At 34.5% G+C, this 9,807-nt stretch overlaps 1 pseudogene; it reads right to left on the reverse strand.

Moving 5' to 3' along the window:
* Window positions 1-7,772: 7,772 nt before the first annotated feature.
* LOC143578424 (zinc finger CCCH domain-containing protein 49 pseudogene) lies at window positions 7,773-8,871 on the reverse strand (annotated as a pseudogene).
* Between the last annotated feature and the right edge of the window lie 936 nt (window positions 8,872-9,807).

Genomic DNA, 9,807 nt, shown 5'->3' on the forward strand with positions numbered 1-9,807 from the left:
ACGAATGGGGCATAACGAATCAAGTGATTCGTAATGTTTTCTTATGAGTCTGTAATGTAACGAAGTGGATGCTAATTCATTACAGCATGTGTTTCGAATTGGATTCATCTTCTATATATAGAGGTTCATACCTCAGGTTAATTTAAGTTTTGGTTTTAAAGTAATTCTACTTTGTCCATTTTTCTCTCTCGATCCAAACTTCATTTAAGCTATTACATAATACACCTAATAAAACTGATATATATATATATATATATATCAATATACATTAAGAGTAATCAAAGAACTAGATCCTATTAATCGTATTAGATCTTGGATCTGCGTTAATTATAATCAGATCTGAGGTTTAAAAACTTTGCTATGGATTTATTTAAAGATCCCGTAAAAAGAGAAATGTTTATAAATGTGCGAAGTGATCATAGTAGGATAGCGTGGTTGCAACGAAAGCAAAGGCTCACCGACTAAAGTTTTCTTTGAGGATATGCTACAAAGACATTACTGCCTCTATTTGTCTGAACTTTATTTCTTTTGGATTGATTTATTGTTTTAGTGGCATGAATATATAGGAAGTTATTTTGATATCTTTTTATTTTAATATTTATTTATTTGAGAATATTATTTACAACTTTATATGTTAAGCTATTTATGTGTTTATGTTTTAGCTAGTTATGTGTTTATATGTTAAGCTGATATTGAATCTATTACTTGGGTTATTATGAATAATGAAACAAGCAAGTAGAAACACAAACTACATTGTTATATTTTTTTTGTTGGATTCAACTTATACAAGTGATCTAGTTGCTGCATACTATTATAAGCATATATATAAGGAACCATGCATGACATTATCACAAACGGGGTAGGCTTGGATAATGGAAGTTTTAAATGGAAATCCTATACGATGTGTAAATGCATTCCGAATGCATCCAAACGTGTTTATCAAATTATGTAGAGAGCTTGAATCAAATTATGGATTGCAGTCGAGTGATAAAATGTCAACTTGTGAGAAGGTGGGGATATTTCTGTATACATTGGCTTTGGGATTATTTAACAAGGATGTTGGGGAGCGTTTTCAACATTCTGGGGAGACTATTATTAGAGCATTTCATGAAGTTCTAGAGGCAATAGTTGGTAGGGATAAAGGTTTTCAACGTCTAGCACGCGACATTATAAGACCAAAAGATCCAAATTTTGAATTTTTACCACCTCAAATCTTGAACGTTAAAAGATACATGCCGTATTTCAAGGTATTGAATTGATTAATGCCATTCATGCTTATTTATTTTGTTACTTAACTAATTTCAAATTATATTTAGGATTGTATCGGATGTATTGATGGTACACACATAGGGCCTGCATCCCAGAGAGTCAACAACTACCTTATATTGGTAAAAAAGGGGCACCAACTTTCAACGTAATGGCAACATGTGATTTCGATATGTGTTTCACATTCGTATCAATCGGATGGGAGGGTTCAGCACATGACACACTTGTTTTCATTAATGCGACCCAGGATAATAAATTCAACTTTCCACACCCACCTGAAGGTAATATTTAGAATTGTTTAAACATATATATGGAACTGTTTCATGTTATTTTTAATAAATCTCAACGTCTTTTGTTTTTCAACTCTTTATCAGGTAGATATTATTTGGTTGAAAAAGGATATCCAGGAAGAAAAGGATACCTTGTTCCATATTCCAAGACAAGATACCATCAATCTCAATTTCAAAGAGAGCCCCCGAATAATATGCAAGAAGCTTTCAACCATTCACATTCATCTTTACGAAGTTATATTGAGAGGTAATTTGGAATTTTGAAGAAACGATTTACGATACTTGGTACAATGCCCAAGTATAGCGTTCAAACACAAATTGATGTTATCATGGCTACATTTGCATTGCATAACTATATACGTAATTTTCAACAAGATATCATGTTTACTACAATGGAGCAACATCCAAACTACATACCACGAGATGAACTTCATGATGTTAGTAACCATGACATAAGCACCAACGGACTATTTGAAGGAACAACGAATGAGATGAAAGTTGTTCGCAACAATATTGTTGCTTTTGATATGGAATGCACGACAATAACGATTTAACAATATTATATTTTATTCTCGACTGATTGGTATTGACTATGTTTTATTTAATTGAAAATAACCATGTTTTATTTATTTGGGAAAAACACACACACACACACACATGTGTGTGATTACGTTTAGCATTATGTTTTTTAGTTATTTATTTATGTACATTTTGGTCATTTTATGCATCCTATTAAAAACTTTAGCTACTCTACCAAACACCTAAATATATCTAAAAAGCTACAGCTACCAGTTACCAGCTTCCAGCCACCAGCTAACAGCTAGTTTTGTCAAACATACCCTTTATCTTACTTTTATATACAAACGTCTACGTTTTAAAGAGCACTTCGCTCTACTTCCTCGAGTATTATTAAGGTCTGGTTCCCTTTTACCTCAAATATTGTTAGGTTCCGGTTCCCTTCTGCCTCGGATATTATTAAGGTTTGGTTCCCTTATGCATCGGATAACCATACAACCATATATAGATATACTCATGTTCACATACGTTTACTTGTAATTTCTAATTCTTTCTACATTCATGCATTATATAAATATCATTCATATATCATCATTAAACATACATATAGCGTACACTTACCACTTAAGGTAAGTGTATTAACAAATCAAATTGAGTATGACACAGCCCCGAAAACATAACAAGAAAATGGGGCTAGAAACTCACATGTGTCTTTTTTCTCTCTGAGTTTACTGTAATACCCCTCCTTAGTTGTACACGGCTAACTGTGTAATAATATAGTATCAACTAACTACTCTTAACTATATCATGCTTCTAGGTTAGTGAAACCCCTAGCTAACGGGGGTCTTGTGGTAGCGCCCCTGGCGTCGGGATTCTAGGGGCGGAAACCCCAAGCAGAGTCCAAGGGGCAGAGCCCCTAGCTGGGGTCGAGTTTAAACCAATCGAATCGAGTTTTCAATCCAATGGAATCGATTTTTCATTCAATTCGATTCGTTTCAATTAGATTCAATTCATTTCAATTAATTTGATTCTTTTTCAAAACGAATTGTGTTTCTCCAAAACTCGATTCAAACATGGTTTTCCGTGTCTTTCTATCTTAATCACATCCTTACATCCCGTTATACCCGTCTTACTGATAAAACAAGTTCCGGCTTATAATAACTTCATTTTCTCACTCTAACACGGTCCAGACGTAACTCATTTGTCCCGTATCATTCCAAACACCTTGTTTACATTCATGTTTACATTTTTCTTACATAATAAGGCCCGGTTTGCCTTAGTATCAAATCCTAGGGCAAAACGACCTCAAAAACTTCAAGCGTACCTTTTTGGTTCGGTTTTTCTCCGGCTCGGATTCAAAGCGTGAATATAGATGTGTTTCTTGCTTGACGTGGAAGCTAGAACGCGAACTCTAACCTTTCCTTCAGCTCGGATCTAGGTCCGAATAGGATGAGCGTGTTTGTATGTGTTTTTGAGTGTGTATGAGGTTGGATGAATGAAATGAGAATATTAGGGTTTTAGGGAGGTTTAAGGGTGCTATATCCCCCTAAGCCCATGTACCTAAGGTCCATCATCATCCCTTATTTCATCTTTTATTGTCCAAGCCAACACTCTATTATTTAACTCAATAATAATACATCATTAAGTAAACGAAATTCTTTTATTTATTATTATCGAAAGTAGGATGTTACACCATCTCAAATCCAATCCAATTGAACCAAAATACACTTAACACGATGAACAGTTTCCCGTGTAAACTGATTTCAATGAATCACTTATTAACAGTATAATTAAACTTGTCCATATGACAATTGAATCATTCCGAACAATCCTATGTCAAAATCAAGTCCAATTATCATATTTTAATACCTTTATTGATTGATTTTAAAAACGAACAGTTCGTATATCAATTCGATACAATAAACACAATGAACAATCCAATTGCTAATGATTTTGATCAAAATTCAATCCTAAATGATATTCAGTCAGACATATGCTCTGATACCACTTGAGAAGACTTGATAAGATCGATTACTTTACAGATCTAGTCATTTGATATGTATACAGTTAAGGATTACGTTAATTGTGTATTAGTGTGTGTATTGAGAGGATATTTTGGAAGAGTAACGAGAGGATTTGGGAATAAATGAGAACTGTTAATTAGAAAATAATGTTACATGGTATATGCAGACGAAGGTCTCATTCATTAGAAATGGCCTAACGAATGAGCATCATTCACTATCAATAACTTATTTTCATTCGTTAACCAGACCATAACGAATGACCCCATACTTTAACACTCATTCGTTAAACATGCTTAACGAATAGGGTCCAAAACACTCGGGTCTCATTCGTTATTATAACATTCACGATTAAGACTAACATTTACCAAAATATCCCCTATACATTAATCAAATGACAAAATATGTTAAACAAAGACCGAGATGCAAAACCATGTATTAACATTACATGTGCGTATTGTGAGTAATATTTCTATTTAGTACATATGTGTTTAATATGTTTGTGTTAGGTACATGTAGATCATGTTTGTGGTACATGTTGATATTATTACATATACATATAGTGAGTACTATTTATGTTTAGTACATATGTGTGGATCGTGTCTATGGTACATGTATGTATCACAAGTACTAGTTATAAAATGTAATTAAAAAATGGACGTACATGTGTATAACAATGTTTTGTTTTGTAATTGTAGCTGGTCTATTTCATATGTATGTGTATAGGGAATAATCTCTCTCTTTGTACATACGTGTATAATATGTTAGTGTTAGGTTACACGTAGAACTTGTATGTGGTACATATACGTGTAACGAGTAGCAGTTATAAAATGTACTTAAAAAAGTGTTTGTACATTTGTGTATAACGAGGTTTTGTTTTGTAACAATAAAAATGTTTGGTAATTGTAGCTTGTTTATGCTATACATATGTGTATAGCTTGTTTGAAAAACGATACATATGTATAGTGATCAAAGTGTTTGGTAATAGTTATCGTATAGCTTGTTTATAAAAGTGTATGTATATACATGTGTATAGTGATCAACTATTTGGTAAATGAAGTTTGTTTATGACATATAGTGAGTAATATGTCTCATTGTACAAACGTGTATAGTGATGAAGTTTGTTGTAATTATAGCTTCTTTATGTTATATACATATGTAGACATGAGCGTTTTTTGTTATAACAAGTTTTGAGTTTTCGGGATCGGTATGGTTTGGTACGATACGGTGCCAGTACAGTCTAGTATGGTACCGAACCGAAAATTTTGGTACTGGTACCGGTATCAAATATTTTCAATTTTCGGGATCGGGTGTTTTGGGAACGATACTGCTACCATCCCAAGCTCATCCCTATACATATATGTATAATGATGAAAATGTTTGGTGATTGTCGCTTGTTTATGCTATGTATATGTGTATAGTAAGTTATAACTATTTGTACATGTCTATAGCTTGTTTAAAAACGATAAACGTGTATAGTGATCAAGTGTTTGGTAACAGTTGTGTTGTACATACGCGTATAACTTTTTAAAAGCTATTTATATATATGTATATAGATTTTTTTAGTGTGTACATATATATATATATTATCATTTAATTTCCAGTTATATAAATACATATATGTACATTATCATCTCTCTTATAATAAATAATAGTTATGTTTGTACATATTTGTATAATAAAAGTAACTATTTGGTACTTGTAGCTTTTGTATCTCGATAATTAAAAAGGTTTAATAGTATTTTATGTATTACAAAGGATTTTCAATAGTGTTTTCCAATGCGGTGTAGTGGTAGGAATCTTGTGTTTTTAAGTGGAGACCTAAGTTCAATCCCCACTTACAACACTTTGTGGGGGCCATGGGCGGCTCAATAAAAGAAGATTGGGATCTTTGTGATATACAATTCGATCATGAGGGCGTCCGGGTTTTATCACTAGTGGGTCTTCGAGCGGGTGCGTTTTCCCCGGAACTGAAGAAAACTTGGAGGTGCTTAAGGGCTCCGTACTACTAAGTTGGGCTAGCTAACGGTGGTCTTTTGCCATTTGGTCACATGTACGGAGTACCTAGGCAGTTATGTTTGTTGGTCGTTCCAAGAAAGATAATGGATTTTCACTATTCGAAATTGTTAAAATCTAGGTTTTTAACACCTACTATAATGGTTTCAAATACGCATATACGTAAACTGTAGTAATAATATGCGAGTATAATATGTGGGCCTGCGCAAATCATAATAATCAAATTGCACCATGGTAAATTTATATATAATGTAATTTACACACACATAATAATCATATGTGTGTATAATTTACGCATGTATGAACGGAAAAATAAATGAAAGTAAAAGAGTCATTAACACGAGTCATTAGATAGATGTGTAGAAAATTATAAAAGTTTAAAGCACTGAAGAATAAAATTGTAGATTATTAAAAAAATTCATTACCCAATGAGCTTTTTCTCCACGAGAATATTATGTCAGCACCAGCAACATTCATAAATAATTCTCAATAATATCTATTATTTAAAGAATCTGGAACAACCTTCTGTTAGTGTTGGAACAAAATTGAAATTTAAAAGAATTTGTTAACGTTTGATTACATGCAGAGTCGTGAACTCAATAAATAATACCCAATTAAATGAGTAGAACCTGATAAAATTGATCATCAAATAGGTGATGAAAAGGCCGCTAATCGAATACCAAATAACTATTAAACTTTTGAGGAAAAAAAAACCGAATTTGAGATACAATATTCAAATAGAATCTTGCTTATGAGATATTTTGGGATCGAAAGTTTTAAATCCTTATTCATTAAAACAAAATAGGCAATGAATAAAAAAAAATTTATTGGTTATAAAGAGTTCTCAAAGATCTCAACAAAATTAAGAGTTTTTAATTGAATCTCACCGATTTTAGTCATCTTAAAATTACCAGGCCCAAATTTTTTTTTTCATAATCCATTTTGGTTAAGTTTAGGTTATTGAGCCCAAACCAAAATCTATTTGGTAAAGAATGCTAGGAGAGTTTCGAATCATGGGTTAGCCGTTAGCTACTAATGTATTTGATTTTATTACCATATTTTTGAAATATTTATTGTTAACGTGAATGTGTTTTAAAAAAATTAGTTTATATATTTCGTTACTCGGTGGGGCTTACGAGTATTTTTATTTCAGTTCGGCTCGGTACATAAATTCTTGAAGGCGGCTCTAGCTAACAGCCGATGATAAGCCACATGATCCAAACACGTGCAATGAAGACAAGATGAAACTACTCAATGTGGGACTAACTGCCGGTGAAAATATTAGCCAAGTTGTAGCATCTCATGCCGGTTGATATAGTTGTATGGGTTAGTAAACTTGCATGTTGCATGATTATAGATTATATGCAATCGACCGAACCATCCAAACCGAAGACCTGAAGCTGTTCAGCCAAACATTTCAATGGTAGGTTCACCGTTCACAGCTCAGCTTCAGCAATTTATGGGTTTTAACTGTTATATTCTATGAAACTTGGGTTGAGTGATGTAAACCAAACGTCTTTTGCCTTCTATCATTATTTATTTGTGTATTTCATTTAAGTTTAAGATAGATATGTAGGTATGTATAGCCGTATAGGTACTATAATCAAAATTCAAAAGTATCTTCAATCATTCAACTAGAAACTAGAAATTTAAAACACATAAATGAAACAAAGTGTCAAAACTACTAAAATAAAGTTACAATAATATAAGTAAAAATCTGGGAAAACATTCAACTGTCAAGATACAAAATGCATAACAAAAATGAACAAAGCCCATTCATTGTAGCACCAAATAATTCATACATGTAGCAAAAACCACAGTATTTATAACCATAATAGAAGTTTTTTGCCTTCATTGTTGTGACGGTGGCCCCGCCTCCACCGCTGGTGGTGCCGGTGGTGCTTGTTGTTGGTGCGCCTGTTGACCATGGAGGGCATTCGGTCCATGTGGTGGCATTGAGGGTGGCGCTGGACGTGACGGTGGAGGGTATTGTTGATAAGCTGGAGGCGGGGGACCATAACCGTACGGCGGTGTTGAATAATACTGTGGATAGTATTGTCCAACACCGCCTTGAGGTGGACGTGGTGGCGGCGGATAAGCGGCATACGGTGGCCGCTGATCACCGCCACCCGACCCACTAGCCCCACCCCCATCTTGATTATGAACCACCGCCCCCATTCGCTGAGGATCCATTGAAGGATAAAATGCCCTGCCCTGCTGAGATGGCGGAGGTGGGATGTTAAAATAATACATTCCTGGAGGCGGTTGTTGGTCATGACTAGTGGAAGTTCCTGGCGGCTGGAACTGATTCTGCTGCTGGGAAATAACAGCACGGGGTAATAAACCACTGTGTGCAACTGCTTGTTGTCGGGCATCATCCAAACCGGGTTCACCATCAACTTTTGGTGCCTGTGGGCGGCCCCACATTAGTTTGAGCCGAAGGCCTTTGATGACTAATTTGTTTGAAAGTTCTTCGGCAGCTTTTTCTGCACCTTCTCGAGTGGTGTAGGTGACAAAAGCGCATGCGCGTTGGAGAACCATTTTTACTGACTCGATTTCACCATGGGAGTAGAAATTGTCTCTGAGATCTTGCTCAGAGACGCGCGCGTCGAGCCCGCCTACGTATAGGATTCTGATGGTTTCGTCTTCTGGGGGCTCTAGAGACGGCATTTCGCCTGCTTTGCTTAGTAGTTTTAGTGCAACAGGATCATTAACTCTGCAAATGATGTAATCAAAAGAGTTAGGGACAGCAATTCCGACACGGCACGAAAATAATTAGGTTTTGGGTTGTCGTAATTAACACGTTTTATGAATGGATATTGTTGACCTGTTTAACCTGTCTATGTTATACAGGTTGACCAGTTTATTACAACCCACCAACCGGATTAACACGTGTGCATCTTGGTTACTACCTGTTTGACATGTTCGTATATAAGGCTTAAACAGATCGTGCTAGAATTACATGTGGGGGGTGTAAACGAACCAAGTTGCTCGCAAGCTACTTGAGATCAGCTCGCTGAAGGCTCAAATCAAGTCGAGCTTAAACGAGCTCGAGCCTAAAAATAAGCTTGTTTATACACGTGCCCGAGCTTTACTTATTGTGCTCAAGTTGGCTCGCAAGCTTAAAAGACCCTATTACTTAATTAACTTTCATTTATTATATTGAATATATATTTACATAATAACTTTTATACACATAAAATTATGATAAATATAACTAAACATATATTATGCTAAATATAAAAAATTATAATCAAAATATATGTATATAAAACAGTTAAAAATATATTTACATTAATTATTAACTGATACATAATAAACAAGCCAAGCCCTGCTCGAGCTTGAAAATCTATTCACGAGTAGTGCTCGAGTTTTAGAAATAAAATTGTGAGCAATAAGTTAAACAAGCCAACCTCGGGCCTAGTTGAGCTCAGCTTGTTGACCTAAGTTGCACGGGAACTGGTACGGGAACGGGAAACGGGCACGGGCACGGGAAACGGCAAAACTCAAAAAATCAAGAAACTGGTACGGCACGGGTACGACAATAAATACACATAAAAATAAATATATATATTACATAGGTAACTAATTATTAGTAACAAATATATAAATATATAATTTTTATTTATATATAATGTCATTTAAACATTTTATGTATGTTCTGACAATTTTGAAAACAAACATGTTATTTCATTAGG

Source organism: Bidens hawaiensis, unplaced genomic scaffold (assembly GCF_021521415.1).
Source record: "Bidens hawaiensis isolate Kalapana, Puna unplaced genomic scaffold, B.hawaiensis_p1.1 tig00000142_1, whole genome shotgun sequence".
In the NCBI taxonomy this organism is placed as follows: Eukaryota; Viridiplantae; Streptophyta; class Magnoliopsida; order Asterales; family Asteraceae; genus Bidens; species Bidens hawaiensis.